Genomic DNA, 26007 nt, shown 5'->3' with positions numbered 1-26007 from the left:
ATTATTAATTGTCAAATGCAGGATAGGGGGTCTCATCAAGAGCCAGCCTACCATGATCATCAGGTTGGAAGCGAAGTGGCATTCCCAGTATGGCCACCACACCAGGGATATGGTCCAAAAGGTACACTAAATAAACAGACCTTGGAACAGGGGGTCTCATCACGAGCCGGCTTGTCCACGTTTCGCACCTTCCTTGTGAATGGCATTATGGCTACCTGGTTACCAAGCCAGGATAATGGCCTGCATTTTGACAAAATACTTTTATACACACAAAGGATCATGGTTCCGGGGGTGAAATAAACAACTCTGCCAAGGTTATGAACACCTGTTGGCAGTAGAGCTTTGTTAATGGTATCGAAGTCATAATGGTTACACCAACAGGGATGATATTAATACCTCTTTGTCTCTTCTATCCTCTGAATAATTCATATTTTATTTCCCGATGAACATATCGCACGAACACTCATTACCACCAATCATGGCAATGGAACTGACAATGACCTCTGGGGATTTCGTACGATTCCGGCCTCGCATCATATTACGCAGGCTCTTATGTAAAACGCGATCCACCTTTTTGCCTCGATTTCGGTATTTCGTTGTCCATCTAAAACATGGCGTAATTTTATATGCTGTTCCTTTATGACTGGTTACACGATGGCTGCTGCTCCTCTATTTGACGGCTGGGGCGGCCTATCAGGGGGGGGGGGAAGGTAATCTCATTACTCCACGAGTTACGTGTCAGCACACCATTCGGGGTAGATAGTGTACGAAGGTATGGCATGGTTTAACGGTATGATAATTCTATTTTACGCAAAGTTGCCATCCACAATCCATTTTTGTTGCATACTCTGTTTTTTTCGCGACGATCACCTTCTCTGCGTCTCAAAACAGCACAGACAGTTGCTGTCCCATTGGAAATCCTTAGTGGAATCATGGGAGGAAAGGCAATCCGAAGCGAACATCAGGAATTGACAGTCTCTGCTGCTGCCCAGGAGATCCTGGAAAAGGCTGGATGGCTGAATTATTTCAGTCGCCTACAAGAATCAAACGAGACAGTGGCGGTGGAATTTCTGCAAAACTTGCAGGAGGACTACTCCATAGTAAGAAAAAGGCGGATAGCGGTCACTAACGATGTAATTGCAGAAGTCTCAGGACTACCAGCCACCGGACCTGTATGGACGCTGAGGAAAGAGAGACTACAAAATATTATGGAGATTTTTCAGGATGAAGGCCAAAGCTTGACAGTGAAGGGGAAGGGAGTTCTGCCAGCAACGTTAGGAGAACCCTGGACCGAACTAGCAAAGATAGTACAGAGCTACATTACTTGCGAAGGAAGGAAAGACGTGGTAAGACCACGTCATCTTAAACTCTTAGCTGTTTTGAAAGAAAAATGTTCTGTAAATCTACCTGCACTTTTAAATTCACTATTGCATGATGCGGCCCGAAGCCTGAAAACAGCACAGCATGTAGAAGTAGTTGTTAGCCACCATGGATTGATTCGATTGATAGTGAGCCATAGTCTCACTCAACAGCAGAGCAGCTGGGAGGAGCTCATTGCATCGATTGAGGGGGGATTGGCAGCACCATCCCCAAAACCTAAACATTCCTCTAGCACACCAGAATGATCAGAGAAACGCAGAGAATTGGCAGCAGGAAAACGTGTTGCTCCAAAACGTAAGCATTCTTCAAGTACACCGGAGCGACCAGAAAAATGCAGAGAAGTGATAGCAGAAAAACCTGTTGCTTGTACACCTGAACAACCTAAGAAACCAAGAAAATCAGTCCGGCTAGCTCGAATACGAGGGAGGCTGGAAAATATTCGGGAAAGCACCAGCCAACCAATTGAGATTATAGACGAACCTCCAGAACCAGAAGGAGGAACTTCCGAAGAAAATGCTGGACAATCTGGGGGCGAGGCTGAGCAAGCTGGAGAAGGAGGTGAGGAGGGAGAAGTGCACTCCGAAACAGAAACAGAAGCTAAACACTCCAAGGCAGTCACTGAGCAGGACAATCGGGAGGAGGAAGTAGTACAGCCAGAAAGCAGCCCGCTGTGAGACCTTGAGGGCGAAGAAGAATTGGCCGCAATCCTGGCCAATATGGGGGAATATGGCCAACCCTCCAGCCCAGCAGGTCCTCTCGATAGACCTCCAGAGGAAGACATACCTGAGAATTCACATGCAGAAAAGGAAGGAGAAGAAAACCCGCCCGTTCATGAGGAAGAAATAAGGGACACCAACCGGGAACAATCTGTTCCCAAGGCACCAGAAGAAATTCTAGACAGAGTAGAAGCAGATTTAAGGGCCAGTCGTAAACCCTCTGCTGAGGCAAGGGAAATCAAGAAATTAAGGAGGAAACAGCAGAGGCTGTTGAACACTATAGCCCGGATCCGACAGCAAATTCAGATTCTGAAAGCCAGTCTGAGGATACGAAGGACCACAAGGAAAAGAAAGAGGACCACTGCAGCAAAATCCCATAGAACAAGAAGACGAAGGACTTATAGTCGCCCTGTTGGTCAAAACCCGGCTGGAAGACCTGCTGCTGTTCCAATTGACACTGAAGAACAGACTGCTGTTCCAAATGACGCTGAGGAACAAACTGCTGTTCCAATTGTCACTGAAGAATAGACTGCTATTCCAAATGATGTTGAGGAACAGACTGTTGTTCCAATTGACACTGAAGAACAGACTGCTGTTCCAATTGACAGTGAGGAACAGACTGCTGTTCCAATTGATAATGAAGAACAAACTGCCGTTCCAATTGGGGCAGAGGGACAGGATGATGTTCCATTAACAGAGGAACCACAGCAACCTTTCATTCGTGTTAAGAAAGAAAAGGATAATAAGGAGATCCAAACAGAGACACTGCCCTTAGGGGTGATCCGGGTTCTGAACTCCAAACAGTATAACAAAAAGGTTCAAGTAAAACTCCCGGCCTCTACGGCCCTATGGAAAAAGGAGCCAAAAACAAGAACCTTGCACAAGATGATGAAACAAGCTCAACAAGAAGCTGAACAGTTGAGGGAACAAACAGTCCCCTGGGAGAAATATGAAGAGTTGCAACAACAACTTCGGGATATTAGTCAGTCCGAGAGCCAGGCCTTCGAAGGCTGGAAAAAGGAGCAAGAAAAGGTTGCAAAGGTAACTCGTCGATTAGATATTGTTGTTAGGCAGATGGACACTATGTGTTCTTTGTATAATGACGTTCTGGCCTGTAGGGCCCCTGCTAAAAACTATGCTTTATTTTTGCTTGAACGATATTTACGATTAAAGATAAAAGCTGTCAGGGCAGGTGCCCCTATACAAATCAATACTGTTAATGATTTCATAGATTGTTGCAAGCATTATGGAATTAAGGTTCAAAGATTATTATGTGAATTTTACTTGCATAACCTCGTGCTAGACCAGGAAACTGATTTAAATCCTGGCCCTTTTGTTGGGGACATACAATTGCAAGCCTTCGTTTCATTCGGGGTTAATCAGCTAAAATGGCTCAGGGCTTATAACACTTTTCAGAGACAGGAAAATAACCTAGACTTGTGGGTAAGAGCCGAGCCTAAAGACCCAGTGCTATTATGGAGAGCACATAGGAACCTTATGAGAACCCCGAGTGTTATGGAGACATTAGGACCCATGCACGAGGACCTAATCCGACAAAATATGGAATATTTTCTGACTATTAAAGACCTCGCCATCGATGCTGCAAAATTCCGATACCAGACTTCTAACCCAAACATCCAGCTCAGGGAACCGTTCAAATATGAAAATTTTGAGCTAGCTGCCAGCCGATTGAACCTTTATGGCGAGCGTATTTTGCAAGCAAGGCCATCCTGGTTAGGGTATCGATTTCGTAGTCCAATCATTTGGCACCCTGCACCCGGATATCAGGCCTTGTATGAAATGCCTGAAGGTCAAACAAATCAGTTCTTTGATGATCTAGTTGCTCATCACGGTTGTAGGCATCCACACGAGGTTCCCTCTCCAGCCTATTCTCTTACCGCCTTGCATGTCAACTATAATTTTTTCATGAGGGCATGAAACAGGGTAAGCAGGGGGGTGTGTGGAGCACTGGAAATGTATGTTTTTGACAAACAATTTAGTGACTTTTCACTAACAATTGTAACCCTTTCTGCATAATGAACTTAAAGAAATAAAGAATTTTAATAGAATGTGTGAGAATTAGTATGGAAAGCTTAATCGTTGATAATTGTTATTTTTGCATGCAGGAAAAGGTGGAAACGAAGAGCTGCCATTCGAAAGGAAAAGACAAAGGAGGAATAACTGCTGTCCCTTTAGAAGGGAACCAGATGCGAACGAGATCGAACAGATCGAAGCAGAACGACCCAGGAAAGAAAGAAGGGTTATCGATTCGGCGGAACAGGGAAAGAAAAGTAAAGGATTAACGGCTTAGTAAGGGATCGCTGTTTTGCTTATTTTTGCTACCTAGATACCTCCGCCGTTACTTTTATAAGAAGGAACAGCATCGTTAAGCAAAGGGAATTTTATATATGTAACTGTGAATTTCAGACTCAACTTTGATCATCGACTCTCACTAAGACTTGTTTTGTTGTACATTTGTTGATGCATTAATATAAAAGACTTGGTGTTTATTTCATCTCTGCGTCTGCAGTAATCTAAGGCGGTGTACCGTTGGAAGCTAAGGGCCTGGCTCCGAAGGACACTTGCTTTTGTATCATTATAATTTGGTTTCTGCGTGGTTTGTTTATCTTTATAGTTCGGTAATCTGACATGTTTTTCATATGTTATTCCATGCTCTGTTACGATTAATTCATTAATGGTTTCTTCAAGAGATTTATGTAGTGACTCTGTATTGTATGAGTGAATCTTTTCAGAGTTGATCGCATGTTATCAATCTAAGCCAACTGTCTCTGTTACAGAGCTTCTATATTGAATATTGTTGTATTGGATTCATTTGAAATCTCAATTATTGGAATCCGGAAGTAATGTTATTCTATTTGGAAACATAGTCATATTCTCTTTAATTGTCAGATTTCTATATTAAGCGTGTTGTGTATATATGGTTGATGATTGCTGTTCCATAATTCATTTGTGAATGCTGTTCCATAAAGTACATTCCATCAAAGTTGCTTTAAGAGAGGAGACTTTTATTTTATTACAGAGTGTGAGTTTGGTTCAATAGAACAAGTTTAGTTCAGACTCGCGAGGCTTAGTTCCATTTATTGCTGTTCCATTTACTGCTGTTCCATTTCAGATTTGCTGTTCCATTTTACTTTCTGCCGTTCCATTTACTTGCATTTGCTGTCTTGGTGTGAGAGAAGGTCTAAGGCTGTAGTGAGCCTCAGCAATCGCTGCCTAGCTCCCAGACCTATGGTCCATTCTCTAATTTCCTTTCCATCAGTTTCTAGAGGGATGGGTTATCGCTTCCGTACCCTTGACTGATAAGCTGCCTTGTGTGATTTTATTCTTTCAGAGCAATTTAGTCATAGTTTAGCATCCGTTTACTCTTGTATTTTCTGAACACTGTACTACTAAGCATTACTCTGACGAATAGCCTCGGATTGAGATACTCTTTGCAATAACAAAGCGTTCTCGGATTGACTTATTAATGTGGCATAACTAGAGGTGAAAGAGACCCTTGTTACAGCTCTACAGACGGTAAAGTGTATCACCAACGATCATGTAGTCTTTTGCTTGGTATCGTATACGTTTTTGTTCAGAGTGGGAGGTGTTTGGGCTAAATTTTTGGGTTTGGAGATAAATGATTATATCCCCATACCACTCATTGCTTTTAGATATCATAAACAAACTTTCATCCACGATTGATTCTTCGGATGTTTCATCGTTGGACGACGATGGGAGATCGCATAATAATTCTGCGAAAACTAGAGCTTTCTTTGACTTGGATTTTACAAATTCCAGATCAAACTCTTGAAGGATTGCTATCCATTTTGAATATTTTCCCCCCAGCAACTGTCGCGACAATATATAAGTCATGGGGTTGCAATTTGACAGAATGGTAGTTTTCCGAAAGAGGACATAGTGTCGAAATCTTTGTATCGCTTGAACAGCTGCAAGCACTAGTTTTTCAACATAAGAATATTTACTTTCTGTATCATTTAAGTTTTTACTTAAATAATATATAGGATGTTCAATTCCATCGACTTCTTGAACTAAAACCATTGCGATGGTCGTATCTGCTGTAGCCAGATACAGGTTAAAATCTCTTTGATAATCAGGGGCGTACATGAATGATGCTTTCATTAGGGAATCTTTTAAAGCATTAAAGGAAGCTTGCGCAACCTGATCCCAGACAAAGGGTACCTCCTTTTTCAAGAGACGAGTATAACCTTTAGCAAGTTCAACGTAATTTGGAATGAACCTCCTCAGAAAGTTTGCTTTCCCTTGGAGTTTCTGAATCTGAAGCAAATTCGAAGGTGGAGGCAAATTTATGATTGCCTGGACCTTACACGGGTCGAGACGAATCCCATCCTTGGAGACTACAAAGCCAAGTAAACGACCAGAACTGACGCAAAATACACATTTGTGCGGATTGAGCCGTATCTTGTAGTGACGGCAACGTATAAATATCACTCTTAAATGCTACGGATGATCAGTCCACTTTCGCGAATGAGCCGTAAGGTCGTCAAGGTACGGTTGAACGATTTTTTTGATGTCATGGAAGGCATAATTCATTTCCCTCTGAAACGTCGCCCCTGCATTCTTTAAACCAAAGGGTAATTTTCGATATGCGAATGTTCCCCATGGACAAATAAATGCAGTCTTTGACTGGTCCTGTGGGTGGATATTTATTTGATTATACCCAGAGAATCCATCCATGAATGAAAAGATTTCGCATCCGGCGCATTTATCAATTATCTGGTTAATGAAGGGTGTAGGGTAGTTGTCTTTTGGACAAGCTTGATTTACATCCCTATAATCAATGCACACTCTAATTGTCCCCTATTTTTTCATAACAGGGACAATATTCGATACCCAATCGGTTAGAGGAATCGGGTAGATGAAACCAGCATGGAGAAGTTTTTCAACTTCTGCCTTAATGGCAACGGATTTCTTGGGGTGCACCTGCCTTAGTCGTTGTCGTACTGGTTTGACATCTGGATACATCTTAATTTCGTGTTCAACGATACTCGAGTCGATGCTTGGCATTTCACTATATGACCAAGCAAAGACATCTCTGAATTCGCAAAAAAGAGCGTTATATTTTTCAAGTTCTGAAGGAGAACAACATTTGCCGACATAAATATTCTCTACAACATCTGTTTTGGTTGAGATATTTATGGCTATAGTCTCTTCAATGTTGGACAAGTTTCGCTCGAAATCCACTGTATTTACAGTATTTGATAGAAAATCAACTACTGAAGGATGGTAAAGGTCACCTTGAGTATCTTCTTCACAATCCGGAAGAAGAGAACGATGGTGGGAATCATTCCATGGTGCTCCTTCAATTACCATAGCTTGGAGAATTCCTTCGTCGGTGACATGCACTCGCGACCAAGGATCTGAAGGAGTACCATATTCTCTAGACCTATCTATCCAAACGCTTGATGAGCGTTGATTTGGATTTGCCCCCCATGCTAGAAACATTGATTGCTATAATATTTCCATTGGGCTCGGGGACAAAACCATTGCATGATCCATGTTGATATTGTTTTCTGAGATCTTTATAGAAGATATCATGTTGTAGGTTCCTATCGACGCTACTTCCGCCAGATTGATTGGAGGTGGAAGAGCGAAAGTTCCCATTAGTATAGGATATTTTAGTAGACCTACTCCGATATTCTGAAGTGAATGGGGGCTTCCATGGATCATGGGAATGCTTCCTGTAACTTGAGAACCATTGGGGAGGAAATTTTGTTGATCGACGATTGTAATCCCTCCTTGAAAGGGAAATGCAATCTTTCTAAAATAGGTCGACACAACAGCTGCCATGGCATATATCCATGGTCGTCCCAGTAGGATGTTGTAATCAAGATTCCCATCGATGACTTCAACATCTATTTCTACTGTTTTCCCTCCTAGTTCAACTTTCAAGTTATTTAGGATACCATATGGGGTATATGTCCTTCCGTCGAATGCTTTTAATGACTTCGCAGACCGCGACAAGGTTGGAGATCCTAAAGTTTTCCAGCAACTCATCGACATAATACATGTAGATGCCCCCTCATCAATAATTGTTCGATGAACAGTTTTGTTGAGGGCTTTCACTTGAACAAGGAAAGTTAGCTGAGCCGGTAACTGAGGATCGTATCCTTTATGGTCGAAGGATACAAGATTGGAATCCTTTGGATCAATCCCACCAATGGCCGATAATAAAGCCTGCCTTTGGGATGGGCAGTTTTGTAGTACTTCAAGAGTCGACATAGCGGATGGCGATTGGGCCAAATATTCCACTATGTTATAATGTTGTGCCGCTCTAGCGCGGGGATTAAATGTCGACTTGTGTACTACTCCCTTCGGTGGTTTTATCGTCAATTCAGGGATGGTGGGTGGTACAACTTCTGTCGAATTTGTTGTCGAACTACTTGGTTGATCTTTATCCTTGTTGTTCGACAGTTGCGGATTCCCATAATATTTGTTCCTTGTCGATATCAAAGCATCATTTTGCTATTTTGAAATCGACAACATTAGCACTTGAGACGGGGAAGCATTTTCACTTTCAACCAGATTCGTTCCTGGATTTGGAAACGGATCAGTTAACACTGCTGACTTTTTCGAATTCTAGAAGAATTTCTTAAGCTCAGCTCTGTGCGGACATTCTGAGGTCCAGTGATCCTCATCGCATATATAGCATGGAGTTCTTGGTTTCCTATTTCTAGGAGGGTTTGAAGAAGATTTTTCAGGTGATGATTCATCCTGTTTCTTCTTCTTCCGTTTGCCTTTCTTCTTGCTTCCTGGTTGTTTGGTTTCTTTGCCCTTATCTGTCGATACGACATTTACTTCCGAAGCAAGAAGTTCGTCTTTTGCATTTTGACCTGAAATCTTACGGGTCTTTTTGGATGTAGCCTTTGTCGATTTCGTGTCTATCATGCCAATCACGCCATCGTCGGCATGAGAGTCATTGTTTGATTTAGGAGGAGGAGGAATTGAGAATTCCGGTCTAGGGGCGTCAGGTATTTTGTCGTAGAGTGTGCCGGACTGAGTGTAAATCACGTCCAGATATTGTGCACGAGCGATCACTTGCTCTTCCGTTACGACTCCCCCCTTTGCCACATCTTCTGTGATGGAAGGCAGTAATGACTTGATAAACCATTCAGCCAAAAGCTGATCGGGGACGTACGTTTTTACCATCCTACGACGACGTCGCCACTCATGTATATGATCAGATATGTGAGTGGCCGTAGTCTGTTTGAATTTGGTAAGAAGTTATGTTCCCGTTTCGTACCTTATTGGTAATTTAAAATGGGTTAAAAAGGTTGTGGCTAAGGTACTGAAGTTGTCGAACGAAGCTCTAGGAATTCAATGTACCATTTTTCCTCTGGACCCGTTAACGTCCTCTGAAAGAGGCGAAGTCTTATCGAATCATCATTTAGGGTGTTTGATGAACACCATAGATGAAAGGTCATCACGTGATTCGATGGATCTTCACCCGAATTTCCATTAAATTTAGGAATATCTGATGGAAGTTTATGCGGAATCGCTGGCCACCAAGGGGCGTAAGCAAATGGATCATTTGTTAACCGGTTTAAATCAGGTAACTCTAAAGTTGCCATGAATGGTAACTGTTGATTCAGGTTAGGTGAAGCATACCCAGGATACGATGGAATCGCCTGAGCAGTTGGTCTTTGCATACCGGCGTAATGCATTTGGTGCTGGTATGTTTGGTAAGGTTGGTGGACTTGACCATTGTAAAATGGTTGATTTTGACCGTTTTGAATGTACGGCTATCCACTGTTTGCAAATATTTGCTGCTCAGAACCTTGGTATACTTGTTGGAATTGCGGTTGTTGGTATTGCACCAGCCATGGTTGCGAGGCCATGTGCTGTTGCCCGATACTAACCGTTTGACCAAGGTGAGGGGTAATTGTACCCGTGTGGACCTGTGTCACCTCACTAGTCGGCGATTGTGGTTGAGTCGCAAGGTCAAGGGGCTATTGCATTACAACCTGAGAAACCTGAGGTTGGCATACAACAAGCAGCGCTTGAACTTGCGACACCGTCACAATAGCTGGCGTAGTCGGGATGTTCGACATAGGTACGCATTGTTGCATCGAATACACAACTCTTGGTTGTTGAGGTAGTATAGGTACCCAACCACTTGAGGTAATTCCAGTATAACCTAAATGCTGTTGTGAACTCCCGTATGGATATCCTCCCGGAGGGGATAATGAAAGGGCATACTGCCCCCCATACGGTGGTAATCCAGAACTCAAGAGAATTGTTTGCCCTTGGGGACCGGACAGCCCAAATTGACCTCCAAATGGATCAATTTGTTGAGACTGAACATAAGAGTTTCCGGATATTATTCCGGATGAACAAACAGGAACGGACCAGGCTGTTGAAATAGCCCCTGAGTGGGCTCCTTCTAGCGGTTGAGAGCTAGTCGGGACGGATGGTATGCCGTCGAACATTGTCGGAGTGATAGCAGGGAGTTCTGCCGTCGCTGTGTTAGATGACACAATCCTAGATGTTGACGGTTGTTCAGACATTTGTAGTCTATCCAAAAGATTACCTAGCGATTCTACAGGAACTTCCGCTGGTGGTAGACTAACTTCTGATGTCGAAGGATATAGAGTGATCCCGACCCCAAAGTGCGTTGGAGTACTTGTTTGAGGATCTTCTACAATTTCTTCTATTGCAATCAGACCAGGTGGAAGGGGAAGACCGTCAGGTACGTAAAATATTTCTGGTGTCGAAGAAGGTGTGAAATCAGCAGCGACAGATGTTTGAAGAGTAAGACTCTCCGAACTGGTTGTAGATGGAACTGGTTCAGTAACATAAGTGTTTATTCTCAAACTAGTATCAGTACCACTGTCCTTCTGTGGCTGTTGAACTTCTTCTGTAGAGGCAGGGATTCCAGAAATGTTTGGAGTAACCGGAGTCTCTGATGTCGTTGGAACACTTGTTCTAACTTTGACAGGAGATTTGGAACCTGTTAAACGAGTTCGCTTTGTCCGTACTGGTTTCGATTCCGGAGACAAAGACGGTTGACTCGTAAGCCTCCGCGAACGACGGGTGTCATGTGGAAAGAGTCAATTTTGCGGACAAAACCGACCTCCCTAGAAGCTAAGGCTTTCTAGTGACAAACAAAACAATCAAGCACTATCTTTCCCTAAATATGCATTTAAAATAAAAGCAACCAGGTGTTTAAGGCTTACCTCTAGTCCAACGCTTGTTTGTTGTAGTCCAGCCTCTCTGATCCAGATGAGCTCCTTCTCCTTGAAGCCTGCATTCACTAACAAGCAAACGATTACATAGCACCTGAATAACTCATATAATAAAACATATTCATCATAAAGACCAGGAGTTTATGAAACAAATTATATATAACAACTTGTTGAGAAAAATGAACTTAATTGTATTAATTGGAAACAAAAGAAACCATTACAACCAGTGCCTTGGTGTTGTGCAGGTCCCTCCCAGGGTCCAACAAGAGTTCTCCTTTACTTTGATCAGCTCACCCACTTCCAAATGAAGCTAAGAAAGGATTGGAATCTCTCTTCTCAAGCTCTAAAAGGGAGTCCTAATTTCAGCAGCATCTACCCTTAGGAATGTTCAGCTTTCAACCTCCCATCCCTTTGGCCTAATGCCTGTACTTATAGTGCTTTGGAGGAAGTTAATCAGGTCCACCATGAATGGGATAAGCCCCTCTTTCAATGGGATAGCTCCCCTCTTCATGGGATAAGTTCCTCTTTCATTGGGATGCATGAACCATCTGGAGGCGCTCAATCCACGTCAAACCATCTTCTAGAATGCTCTAGAATCGACCACAAGTAACTTTTTTGGAGTAAAACTTGCGCCTTTTGACCTTTACAGGAGTACGCACCCACCCCTTTACAGACAGAGCGTACAAGTACACAGGTGTTATGAACTTGAGGTGCGTACATGCAGGTAAGGATAAGAGAAACTGCGTAACTAGAGTTATATAGATTTTTAAGGACTTTCTCTCTTTCTTGGAGTTTGACATGAGGAGCAAAGGTATAAGACTTGCCAAGGAGGATAGTATGACTATTGATGGAGCCATACTGACTGCAAATAGTCATGGTGACAAATTTTAGTGTAACAGATTGCCCCCTAAAGTGCGAAGCTTGTAGTAGATTAGGGTTTCATATCATCTAGGAAGGGTGAAGTACTTTATCATTTCAAGGATTATCTTGTGGAGAGCCCAGTCGGAACTTGCAAATATTCAACACAAAATACATGTATGAGATCATATCATCGCTGAGGTAGGCATTCCCATACTCAGATCAAAAACTTTAACTAACAAACTAACTACTGCTCTGATATAGGAATGATTTCGCAATACATCATAATCATAGACTCATGTAGACACAGTATGGACGCAACCATCTGTTTATAATTAGTCTACTATATAATGAATACAAAACTCCTCGCAGCTTGGATGGCGGAAACTAGATCCAGGGTCTTCATTTCTACTTCCCGAAATAGTACGATTCTATCCATGCGAATAAATGAGTTGATGTTGAACATGGTAGAAACCACTTGATTACCAGTCAATGATGTAAACTGTTAACAAGTGTGAGAGAGAACACTAGTGATGTCAATGGTTCTCAAAGTACCCAGTACAATCCATGAGATGTGAATGAATGTGTTGATGTCGAACATGTCACAGAATCCTTCGATCGAAAGTCAATGATGTAAACTATCGTTGGAGGCGAGAAACCTGCCATTGATGCATGCGGATTTCAAGGTACTGATGATTTCTAGATCATCTTTCTAGATAATGTGCTGATGTCGATAGAAAGCGATCCAGCGTAGGCAAGCCCACAACACGAAATCATAAATCAAGTTGAAGAAATGTAGCTGTAAGGACTGACTCAGGGATGGTCAAGATGGATGACAGGTATTTTGCAGATGAATGTTTTATTTGCAGTGACCTCTTGAACACATAACGACACTGTTATCACTCAGGTTGTCCCCGAAGGTTAAAAAGGGATACGACCGAGGTAACCACAAACCAACTTTGGACTGCAGGTTCTAGCCAACCTACAGTCAGAGAGGGCTCTCTCTTTTAGTTTTAACTTTGTTTGAAAGGATTTTAGGCTATGTCTTGGGTTCAGGGGGTTCTTTGTTTTGTTTTGGTGGGAAAATTGATTTTTCAGGTAGAGAGGAAGTGCACAATCTAAGGGTTTCGAACCATTGGGCGTGGAGTCGAGGAGATGAATGCTGTTAAGTTTCCTTAATAATAGTGAGGGAAAATGGAGCAAGATAGCTGCATTTGAAACAATTTCTCAGGTTTTATGGATGGAAAGAGATGCTAAGTGATGAGAGGCAGTTAAGAATCTCTCAGTTGACTTAACAGAGGAGGTAACACAGCGATACCTAGGGGCTGTTAAGAATCCCTAGATAATTGGCAAACACAGGTAAATTGGGGTAAACATGAGCCAGGAGGAATTCATATTCATAACAAATTTATTGAGATGAAAACACAGAGAAACATCAGAAATTGAGCATAGAGAGTATTTAAACTAATTCTAGGCTATTCTATATTTCTGCTATTTAGATGGCGATAAACAACAAACATAGGTAAGATGCACTTATTGTTTCAAGCTGTAGCACAAGAATTCCATCTTCATATCTTCAAAACATTGATTATCAACAGACAGTTTGCTCTCCAAGCTTTCAACAATCTTTGATTATGGAAAAACTCAGGTATACAATGCGAGTCTCTAATGAAATTCTCAATTGACCAACCCTTAAAACTATACAGAGGGTGGTATATATAGGGTAAAACTTTCTGCAGAGTTCCTTTATTACATCTTGACCTAATTAGGTCATAAAAATGACTACTTGACCTAACTCTATCTGGAATTAAATGCAAAAAATCTCTTGAGCAGCGCTGAGGGTCGCTGTATCAGAACTAAATAAATGATGCGGTCCTTGATGGCTTGCTGTAGTGTCCTCTGAAGTAAATATGTATGGGTTCCTGCTCCTCGATGTTTGCTTGCATTTAAAGTTTAAGCTGTGATTTGAGTGCAGGAATGGACTTCAGCTGCTTGATTTGATTTTCTAGGGGGCTCATTAATTCTTAGCTGCTTCGAGCCACTAAAATATCTTCGGCTGATACTCTTTGGTGTTTTTTCCTTTTCTGATACTCTTTGACAAAATCTGGACTGCTGATCTGGCGTCCTGCGGGTCTAATCACTAATGAATGGCCGTTGTTCAACCTCTGTATCTTCTGAAATGATCTTCTGCTCCTTTTGGTGTGCTCTATGAAGAAAACGGATCATTTTTGCGCCTTTTCGGGCTTCCTGGGGCCGCAGGGTGAGAAGATTCCCTAAAGATTCCCTGAAGATTCTCCAATTTGGCCCAAAAAATCCTGTGATGAGCGATTTGTGATTTGCGCTAGGCTCAAATCACTCATCAAAAACTGCCTCAGAATTCGATTCCGGGGCTCCGAAGTGCAACTTTTGCACCTCTGCGCCCAAAAAAGCGCTGATGATGTCAGCATGACGTCAGTATTGTACGACGGGTGACGTCAGCAGGGCGGCATGGCGGGATGACATCAGCATGATGTCATCATGTACGGACGATGACGTGGCAGGTACGGTGTCAGGGACACGTGGCAGGTGACTCATCGGGTGACTGTGCAGGGGAGTGACGTGGGCATGACTGCGTAAGGGGTGACGTGGAGTATGACGTCATTGGGCAGGGCAGTAAGCAATATATGGCGTACCGCTTATGGGCAAAGGCGGTTTTGGAGGGAGGGGCTCTGCCACAGCCCAACACCTGACGCGTGGCGGGAGTACGGCAGTAATACCGCCCATCTCCCGGACGCTAAAGGCCGGGCGGTTCGGGGATGGGGCGGCCCGCCCACCGTCCATCTGCGGGGCTGTGGATCGGACGGTTGGCGGCGGACGCGAAGGGACGGCGGGTTAAGTGCGGGGTATATACGCAGAATATGCCTTTTTTAATAATGCGCGCGGGGTTTAGACTTCGGGAAAGTGGGTTATGGAGTTTCAAAAATGCGCGGGTTAATACTTATGCACAGAACTTTGGTTTGGGGGCGAGATGTAGGTTTTTTACAGCGTTAGGGTGAAATATTACAAGGGGAAAGGTTAAAACATGGGTTTTTGGGCTAAGGTAGAGGTTACTAGCTGACCAAATGTCAAACTAGCTCCTTAATGACTCGGATGGGCTAAAAACAGTCCCAGATAGACTGAGATTTCCCGGACTTATAAAGAATATGGCTATATTGCCAGGGAGGGGTATTTACATAGGGGGATTTATATACATGTTTTTAATAGGGGAACGGGAAAATTGTTAGGGAGCTATATAATAAAGTTAGAAGTTAATATGGAGATGAAAAGAGGGCGCTAAGGTATGAGACCTTAGGCCATTTTGGGGAAAAGAAGACTCACAGATGATGAGTGAGCAGTCCTTGAGTGAAGGAGATCCTCACCAAGGCAAATGCCATGGAAATGATGAAACTGAGAGGCTCAAGCAGATCTTGACCTCTTGGGGGATGTTAGTAAGTGACTTTGGGGGAAATGAGAAGAAGGGGATGTTAATGAATTCCATCTTAAGTACTTTCATGAAACTGCAAAACTGCCTGATAACTGTGATCTTGAAAAGAAAAGACATTGTGAAGTACAAAATCGATCACAAGTCATCACTCTACCGCTGAACAGCTACCTACCCAACCTACTGTCCTAACATTTTTTCTTCTTTTTGTTGTGGGTGCACTTAGACTTGCAGACCCAGATTCACAATTTTTCTTTTGAATTTTCCTATCTAGATCTGCACTTATTTCTGCCAGGGCCCAGATTAAGCAGTTGGGTCCCTTTGATTCTCTACCTATCTATAAATTTTCCAAGATTAAACTGTTTGGACAGATTTCATTCTCTATATTCTAAAACAGAAAATTGAAACCTAGGGAGGCCAAGATTAGACTGTCTGGACCTCCCAAAATGAGGAACTCTTCAAAACTGAGACAACTCCTCAAAAATGGAATCACAGCAGTGACATTTGAATTGTTACACTTTATTACTTCTTCTCTGGTTTTCTTCTCGGGAAATATGGAACCTTTGTGCAAGAAAGATGACATATTTGGCATGTAAAAATGTCAATCATGAAATATGAAACCTATTGCAACATGAGGCTAATAGTGGCTCCACTTGGGGATGGCTTTTCCTTGTGAAAAGTCAAGAACAACAGGTCAGACTGCCTTGATCTCTATTGTCATCGTAACTGAAAAACTTCTTTTCTCTGGCTGTTAGAAATATGAAACTTTGTGACAAGACAATCTTCTCCTCAAGTGAATCTTTGTGAACTGCTCAGTGACGCCTGCTTTCTTCTGCACGCTGGATTATTATGTACAATGCTGCCTGAGAATATATCTTTGAAAACAGGGATTGCAAATTGATATCTTTTTTTTTTTTTTTTTTTTTGCCTGAAAAATGGTAAGTGCAAAATAGCTTCTCTTCGGCCTGAATTGCTGTTAAGACATTGTTACTCTTGCTGCCTTGGTGAGATTCATACAGAGATAAGTCTTTTAAAAAACTGGACAATTAGCACTGGTTGTGTCTCCATGAATTTACTGCTGTTCCTTCAATAATCGGCCTACTTATCAAAAGGAATTAAAAATAGTGCTCATATATACACAATATAACTGTACAAAGATATTTACAGAACTTGCATTGTTTTAACAACAAGGATCGTGATAATGTTTCAACATCCTGCCGTTCACAAGGCCCTCTTCAACAATGCTGTCTTCCATAGATTTGAGAAAATAGGTGTTATTTCCCTGGACAACAGAAATAATAAATGGGCCTTTCCATAGGAAATCAAACTCTGCATGCTTGCCCTTGTCTTCTCTTCTTGAGTCCCACTTGAAAACTTTGTCACCGATACCGAAATTTTCAGCTTTAGCCCTCTTATCAAACATCTTTTTGAGCTTTTCTTGTAAGATTTGTGCTCTGTCATAGACTTGTTCTCTGGTTTGCTGAAGATGAATTGTCTGATTAATTCTTCTTTGAATGTCATTTGGTTCAGCCTGAATCTCTTGTAACAGCTTGATGGTGGGAATGCCCAGGGATGAAGGGAATCTAGCCTCCATGCCATATACCAGCTCATAAGGGCTCATTCCAATTGATCTTTTGTTTGAAAGTCTGTCTGCCCATAGGGCATTCACTAGCTTTTTGTGCCAGTTTTTCTTGTTTTCTTCTAGCATTTTCTTTATGATGTTGATGAGGCTCTTGTTAGATGATTCGGCCAATCCATTGCCTTGAGGGTAATATGCTGTAGAGTGGCCCAGGGTGATATGAAACTTGTGACAGAATGTGATCATCTTTTTGGACTTAAAGGCAGCGGCATTGTCAGTGATGATTTTCTCAGGGCAGCCAAATCTGGAAAGGATGTTGCATTCAAGGAATTGGATAATGATGGTATCATTGGCTTTTCTACAGGGAATGGCTTCAACCCACTTGGTGAAATAATCGGTGGCTGTTAGGATCCATTTGTGCTGGCCTGAGGAAGAGGGATGGATTTCTCCAATGAAGTCAAGACCCCATTGTTGGAAAGGTTTTTCGGTGGAGATGGGTTTAAGGGGCATGGGCAACAATTTTCTCTTGCCTTCAAAAATTTGGCATTTGTGGCACGACATGGAGAACTTTTTAACATCTGCAAAAAGAGTGGGCCAGTGGAAACCAGCCCTCAAGATTTTGTCTACTGTGGACTTCCAGTAGAAATGTCCTCCACAATCACCTGCATGGAATTCTTTCATGACATTGTTAGTTTCATGCATGGTTAAACAATTTAACAATATACCTTCATGATTTCTCCAAAATAATGCACCATCGATCACACAAAATCTCAAAGCCTTCATTTTCAAAAACCTTTTCTTTGTCCCGGACAATCCTGGGGGAGCACACAGGTTTAACAATACATAGCAAATATCAGTGTACCAGGGGCATTGCAGAAATATTTCATTGATCTGTGGAGTCGCCAGCTCCGGTTCATTGTCCAGCTGGTTAATATCTAAGGCTTGAAAATTTGTTTCGGACATTAGTTTAGCTAAGCCTTGTCCCTTTATCAGCTTGGTTGGTTTTATTTCAATATCGTATTCGAGGATACTTGCGATCCACTTTCCTCTTTTGCCTTCTAATCCGTCTTGAGTCAGTATGTCTTTTACAGCAGCATGTGGGACGTAGGCAATCACGTGTGAATACAGTATGTACACTCTAAAATCCTTGATGGCCTTGACAAGTGCGTAGGCCTGTTTTTCCATTATCGGGTACTTCAATGGGGCGTCTCTTAAGGCTCGGCTGAAAAAAGCAATTGGCTTTTCAGCTCCCTGTTCATCCTTCTGCAGCAGGACAGCAGCTATCGTATGCTCGGATGCAAACGAAAATATGATAAAATCTTTATCGAACTGTGGACTAGTTAGGACAGGGGTTTGAGTTAAGGCAGATTTGATACTCTCAAATGCTTGCTTAGCTTCCAGGGACCATCTTACCTTGGCATCTTTCTTTAACATGTTGCTTAACAGTCTTATTAATTCAGCCAGATTTGGGATGAATCTCCTCAAAAAGTTGATTTTCCCAAGGAATGCTTGTAGCTCTTTTATGTTTCTGGGGTATGGAATTTGGAGGATGGCTTGTATTCTCTCAGGGTCAATTCTGATCCCATCTTTTGATATGATGTGGCCAAGTAATTTTCCTTCTTCAAGGCCGAATAAGGACTTCTTAGGATTCAAGGAAATACCATATTTTCTGCATGTCATGAAAATTTGCCTGAGGTGCTTGAGATGTTCTTCATCAGATTTGGAAAATGGGGTTAAATCATCAAGGTACACAACCAGGAAGTCATGTATTTCTTTGGTGAAAGCAATATCCATTGCTCGTTGAAAAGTAGCACCTGCGTTTTTAAGTCCAAATGGCATCTTTACATATTTAAATGTCCCCCAGGGTGTGGTAAAAGCTGTTTTGTCTTGGTCATCTGGGTGAACAAGTATCTGGTTAAAACCTGAAAATCCATCTAGTAAAGAGATTCTAGATGATCCCACTACTCTCTGCAATATGTGGTCCATTTTAGGCAAAGGATAGTGGTCTTTTAAGGAGACTTGGTTTAAGTTTCTGAGGTCTACACAAAGTCTGATCTCACCTATCTTTTTTCTTGTGGGAACGAGATTGGACACCCACTCAGAGAATCTGATAGGGGCTATTATGCCTGCTTCCCACATCCTTTTTACTTCTTTTTCAATCGGGGGAAGTAGCACGGGGTTGATTCTTCTCAATTTCTGTTTGAAGGGCTTCTGATTGGGCTTCAATGGGATTGTGTGCTGAATCACTGATGTATCATAGGACTTCAAATCCTCATAGCTCCAAGCAAATACATCTTGGAACTCTTTGAATAAGTCAATGTACTTGGGCTTTTGGTCAAGTGGCAGATTTTTGGACAGTTTGATCATTTTTGGATTCTCTGGTGTCCCAATATTGTGTTCTTCAATTTCCATGTTTATTTGTTGCAATTTTGGTTTTCTGGGAACGTCATTAGAATCAAAAATGTCTTCTAGCGGAGTTAGTCCAGCAGGCAAAAAATTATCCTTTAGGTCAATGATTTCTACCTCTGTTTTGTCTGTTTCTTCTGCCTGTGTTTGTTTCAGCTGTTTGATGTTTTCATTGTCAAAAATGGTTGGCTTCAGGATCAGTTTGGCTGTTGCAGTATCTAGAGCTTGCTGACCTTCATTTTTCTGCTGTTCAGAATCTGTCATGGCATCCGTGTCAATGTGAATATTCGAAAATTTGTGCGCAAGGGTAAGGAAATTATTGATCTGGGCATCATTCTCGAATACTTTCCAATCTCTGATGTTATTTGGGATGGTGGGCCTATGTTTTATTTCGGCTGTGAAATGATGGTGTGGGTCAAAAGGGAGTTTACATGTACTTGCAAATGTGGCCAGGCTGTGTGCATGAATGTTGTGATTTCTGGAAATCTTGTCAAGCTTAAATTCGGCGAATGACTGGAGTATGTCAGTAGCAGCAGTTCTGTAGGCTCTCATTCTGTTGTCATTGGTAACAAAATTACCTTTCATCTGTTGTATGACTAGATCAGAGTCCCCTAAGATAGACACTTTTACAGCACCTAGAGTTTTTAGCAGTTTAAGGCCTAACAACAGAGCCTCATACTCTGCCATGTTATTTGTGCATTTAAAGTTCAGTCTGTAAGCATGTCCCTCTGCATGATTATTGTGTGTGTTATGAATCCAGACACCTACCCCTACTCCTAACTTGTTAACAGAGCCATCAAACTCTAAGAACCATGTGATTTCTTGCTTGTGATCAGTATCAAGAGATTGAGCTGTTTTAGGGTTGGGCAGATTTGAAACTTCTATTTGGGCAGGCTCTTGTAACACGCTGGTTGCCTTTGCTATTTTGACAATTTCTTTATCATGGGTAATCGTTTCTTCACTGATGTGCACTTGTTGTTCTAGAGCCAGCAGTTTACCCTCAGTGGGTAAATTTATTCCATCATTAAATAAAATGAAAGAATCCATATCGGAATGGATCGAATAAATGGGAAAATTTTCAGGCTTGCTTTCACTACTCACTACATATTTCATGAGCGTTTCTCTGTACAGTCTCTTTGGTTGCCCAAAGACTGAAATGGTAGCATAGGAAAGGTCTAGTTGAAGGGATCCTTGAAGCTTTGCCCCCCATGATCTTGACAGGAGCATACCATACTTGGGTGGAATGTCAGCGACAACTACATCCATGAGGATGGTCTTGTTAGGATATTGGACTAAGGAGACACAGAGGTCTTTGATGAGGCCTAAACATTTCACTTGACTTGAGTCAAATGAGTACAGATCTTTGTATGGTCTTGTAATATCAAGGTTCAGTTTTTCCATCACTGCTTTGGGCATAAGATTGTGTGATGCCCCTGAGTCAAACATAGCGTTGTGTAAGACTTTGCCATGTATATGCAAACTGATATAAAAGGGTGGGACAGGTCCATAGGTAGATTTTCCATTAACTTCTGGTCCAAATAGCAGTTCAGGGGAATCATCCAAAACATTTACATCATCTTTGTTTTCTGGCATTTGCAATGATCTTTGAATTTGCTGTCTATACACATCGTGTTTAGCGAGTTTTGAGAGAGGAATAGCTATCTTGAGTTTTCCTATTTCTGTCTCCAAATTAAATGGCTTATCTTGTGGAGTCTTGGTGTTGATAACAACAGTTTTTTCCTTTTCACCTGAACTATCAGCGACTTGCTCTTGTTTATCAATGCTATGGGAAGTATTTGCTCGCGGAGCTTCAGGAGTACTTTTTGGGATGCTGTTTGAGTTTTGTTTTGAGAAAGGAGGTGGAAAAGGCTGCTCAACAGCAGGCTGCGTGTCTGTTATGTCCTCTACAATCACTTGACTTGAGTTTGAGGCAGTCGTATCAGTTGGTTGGGTTATGACAGCTTTGTTTTTAATCTTGTTGGGCTGTTTTCTTTCCTTTGTCTTGCTAGGCTCAGAAATATCAATTGTCCTAGTTCTCAGTTTATATTGTTTGTGTACTTCATACACAGCAGTATCATAACCCTGTTTGAAATCAAAAGACTCACCAGTTTTAGTTTGAAATTGATTGCAATCATGTTCGTTTTGGTCTTCTTGTGTCAGGAAAGTTTGATGCTCACCCTTTAGGTCCATTACATTTATGTGATCGTCTTCTATGGGTTGACTAGAGGTAGATCCTTCTACATAGTTATCTTGAAAAGGGGGTTTGATATCCTGGTCTTGGTTAGACCTACCAGCATTTATGTTCTGTGTTTTCCTGAAATTTGGGTTTCTTATGGTGTTGGACTGTTGTCCTTCCCACGATGCCTTTCTCTCAACATGTTCTACTCTTTCCCCTAGTCTTTGCAGGCCATTAATAATACCATCAAGCTTTTGGTCAAAGGCTGAGGGTTCTTCCTTAAAGGTGGTTCTCTTTTCCATTCTCGTTCTGTTTCTTTTGGCAATTAAGTTAGCTTCTACGGTAACAGCAACCTTTTGCGCGTCTTCAAGGGTTGCAGGAGCTCTTTCTTTTAACTGATATGCCATATCCGGGTCAAAACCGTCAGGAAATTTGTACAAGGCCAGATCGGGTGGAGGCCTTAAATTCTGTGGTATTACGTTATATACATTATTGAATCTTGCACAGTATTCTAAAACGGTCTCTTGAGGACCTCGTTTGATTGTATCATATTCAGCTAATATGTGCAAGTGATCTTTCTTTTTCTCCCATTTGTTAGTAAAGGATAGGTAAAGCTCATCAGGAGTGGTTATAGAATTTGCAGCAAGTGATCTGAACCAAGTTCTTACATCACCTGTCAGGCTCTGGACAAAAATTCTCATTCTCACGCTGTCATCATCTATTTCATAGTTTTCAAAATAGTCTTGCATCTTTTTGGCATGCTGAATAGCTGTGAAGGGACCAGTGGAATCAAAATATGTGATTTTGGATTGGTAATCTTGGGGTAAAGCCGCAGCATTAGCAGGTAATTGCAGGGGTGCATATCTATTAGCCATATTGGTGGGGATAAGAGGAACAACAGGGATTATAGGGACAACAGGAGTAACTGGAACAGAAGAAACAACAGTAGTGCTAATGGGGATATGTGTTGTGAATGAAGGTGTGACGGGAGAGCTTTGAGATGTAGATGATGAACTAGGGGAAGCGGGGGTAGACCGGAATAAAACCTTGACAGGAGTTGGAACAGAGCTAGGGTAAGCTGTTTCAGGACTCAAATCAGCAAAATTTTCCTGTCTTTGTTGCTTCCTAAGGATTTTAGGGATTATGTTAGGGTTTTCAAAAACAGCTGGAGGATCTGGGTCTGGGTTTGACCTTGTATATCGCGGATTTTTCTTGGGAGCCAGCTTCCGAACTTTTTTTTTGGGTATATTTTTTTGGAATATTTTTGTATTCACAAGGGCCAGATAAGATTTTGGAATGGCTGTGTATATCTTAAAACTAGCATGAAGATTGACTGAAGCAGCTTTTATCTAAACCTGTTAATGTAAGACAAAAGCGGTTTCAAAGGCTTCCTGGCTGACATTCAGGCTTCATCTGTAGTTTTAGGAAATATACAGCAATTAGAAAATCAATTTCTACAAGGGATTTTTAACCTTCTTCGTGAAACTCTGAAAAATTAACTGAGGATGTTCCCCAGCGGAGTCGCCAATATGTTATCACTCAGGTTGTCCTCGAAGGTTAAGAAAGGGATACGGCCGAGGTAACCACAAACCAACTTTGGACTGCACGTTCTAGCCAACCTGCAGTCAGAGAGGGCTCTCTCTTTTAGATTTAACTTTGTTTGAAAGGATTTTAGGCTAGGTCTTAGGTTCAGGGGGTTCTTTGTTTTGTTTTGGTGGGAAAATTGATTTTTCAGGTAGAGAGGCAGTGCACAGTCTAAGGGTTTCGAACCATTGGGCGTGGAGTCGAGGAGATGAATGCTGTTAAGTTTCCTTAATAATAGTGAGGGAAAATGGAGCAAGATAGCTGCATTTGAAACAATTTCTCAGGTTTTATGGATGGAAAGAGATGCTAAGTGATGAGAGGCAGTTAAGAATCTCTCAGTTGACTTAACAGAGGAGGTAACACAGCGCTACCTAGGGGCAGTTAAGAATCCCTAGATAATTGGCAAACACAGGTAAATTGGGGTAAACATGAGCCAGGAGGAATTCATATTCATAACCAATTTATTGAGATGAAAACACAGAGAAACAACAGAAATTGAGCATAGAGAGTATTTAAACTAATTCTAGGCTATTCTATCTTTCTGCTATTTAGATGGCGATAAACAACAAACAGAGGTAAGATGCACTTATTGTTTCAAGCTGCAGCACAGGAATTCCATCTTCATATCTTCAAAACATTGATTATCAACAGACAGTTTGCTCTCCAAGCTTTCAGCAATCTTTGATTATGGAGAAACTCAGGTATACAATGCGAGTCTCTAATGAAATTCTCAATTGACCAACCCTTAAAACTATACAAGGGTGGTATATATAGGGCAAAACTTTCTGCAGAGTTCCTTTTTTACATCTTGACCTAATTAGGTCATAAAAATGACTACTTGACCTAACTCTATCTGGAATTAAATGAAAAAAATCTCTTGAGCGGCGCTGAGGGTCGCTGTATCAGAACTAAATAAATGATGTGGTCCTTGATGGCTTGTTGTAGTGTCCTCTGAAGTAAATATGTATGGGTTCCTGCTCCTCGATGTCTGCCTGCATTTAAAGTTCAAGCTGTGATTTGAGTGCAGGAATGGGCTTCAGCTGCTTGATTTGACTTTCTGGGGGGCTCATTAATTCTTAGCTGCTTTGAGCCACTAAAATATCTTCGGCTAATACTCTTTGATGTTTTTTCCTTTTCTGATACTCTTTGACAAAAAGTGGACTGCTGATTTGGCGTCCTGCGGGTCTAATCACTAATGAATGGCCGCTGTTCGGCCTCTGTATCTTCTGAAATGATCTTCTGCTCCTTTTGGTGTGCTCTATGAAGAAAACAAATCATTTTTGCGCCTTTTCGGGCTTCCTGGGGCCGCATGGTGAGAAGATTCCCTAAAGATTCCCTAAAGATTCTCCAATTTGGTCCAAAAAATCCTGCGATGAGCGATTTGCGTGCAATTCTGATGAATCAAAGCAAATCTTTTTTAAAGGGGTAGAGAATATAGATAAAGCCAGACTTGAGAAGATCCAGAAAGGAATCAATCTAGCTAGAGAAAAGACAGAGTTGATGAAGAATAGACTAGCTGATCTTCCTTCTGTTGAAAGTCTAAGACTGCCAAAGAACTATGTCAGCCTTAGTTCTTTGATCAAACAAAATGGCCAACCATCTGCTCCTACAATAATGGCCATGTCAGGAGTAACTGGTGAGCAAACACAAGGTGAATCAAGTTCTAAAAGAGATAGAAGTGATTCTTTTTTCCATTCCAACAAAGGAAAAAGAGGTGCTGGTGATACCAATGCACATGAAGCATCAACATCTAGCCTGTTCAACAGATATAATGAAAATCTGCAATCTATACCTATAAGGCTAGACAATCTTGCTTCCAGAGGATATGGAAATTCATTATTAGTAAATATTGATTGCCTTGATTATAATGAAGTAATTGTTGTTTTGCATAATGTCCATGCTTGGGCATTACAGAGGAAAGCTGAAGCCAAAGTATCATGGTCTGATGTAGTTACTCAAATTGTATGGTCTTTTACTGGCATACTAAAGCAATGGTGGGAAAGGCTTGCAGAGGAAGAGAAAGATCAAATAGTTGAACATAATACTGATCCATTAAGAGCACTGTTTGAAGCTTTAAAACATGAATTTGTTGGATTAGTCCCTGAAGATTCAGCCCATCATTCACAGCTATTTCTCTCCCAGAAGTTATGCGACATTGATTACTTGCAAGAGTATTTTTGTGTTATGCAAAAACTTCTGTATCAGGCTAGTGATCCACATAATGTTGCCTATCTGAGATATTACATCCAGTCTATGCCTGGTAAAATTCCTGATCTAATTAACCAGTACATAGCAGATCATAAAGTGAATTTGGAAGGACAATCATTTGCAGCTATTCACCAATTGATTGTCACAATATTGCAGAAAGAATGTGCAGAGAGCAAAGCCAAGAAGAATTTTTCAAAACAGATGCACTTTAGCACAAAGCTTTGCAATAATTTCAAAGAAACCTATAATTTTGGTTGTCACAAGAAAAGTGAAAGAAAGGTTTCTAAAAAGGCAAAGTTTGACAACTCTTGCTCCTGCAAGGCTGATAAATACTTTCCTAAAAAGAAAAAATACTTTCCTTCCAAAAGATCATTTAAAGGACGAAGGGTAGTATTTAGGAAAAGATCAAAACC

The 26007-nt window shown here is 41.5% G+C and overlaps 1 pseudogene; it reads right to left on the bottom strand.

Annotated features, from left to right (window-relative positions):
- LOC149243881 (lipase-like PAD4) overlaps positions 1–19890 on the bottom strand; it is a 48080-nt pseudogene extending 28190 nt beyond the window's left edge.
- Positions 19891–26007: the final 6117 nt, after the last annotated feature.

The sequence above is a fragment of the Pinus tabuliformis genome, chromosome 8 (assembly GCF_031772625.1).
Source record: "Pinus tabuliformis cultivar Carrire ecotype Pingquan chromosome 8, CPIR1, whole genome shotgun sequence".
Lineage (NCBI taxonomy): Eukaryota > Viridiplantae > Streptophyta > Pinopsida > Pinales > Pinaceae > Pinus > Pinus tabuliformis.
The sequence above is the reverse complement of the archived record's forward strand: the minus strand, read 5'-3'. Positions and strand labels throughout refer to the sequence as shown.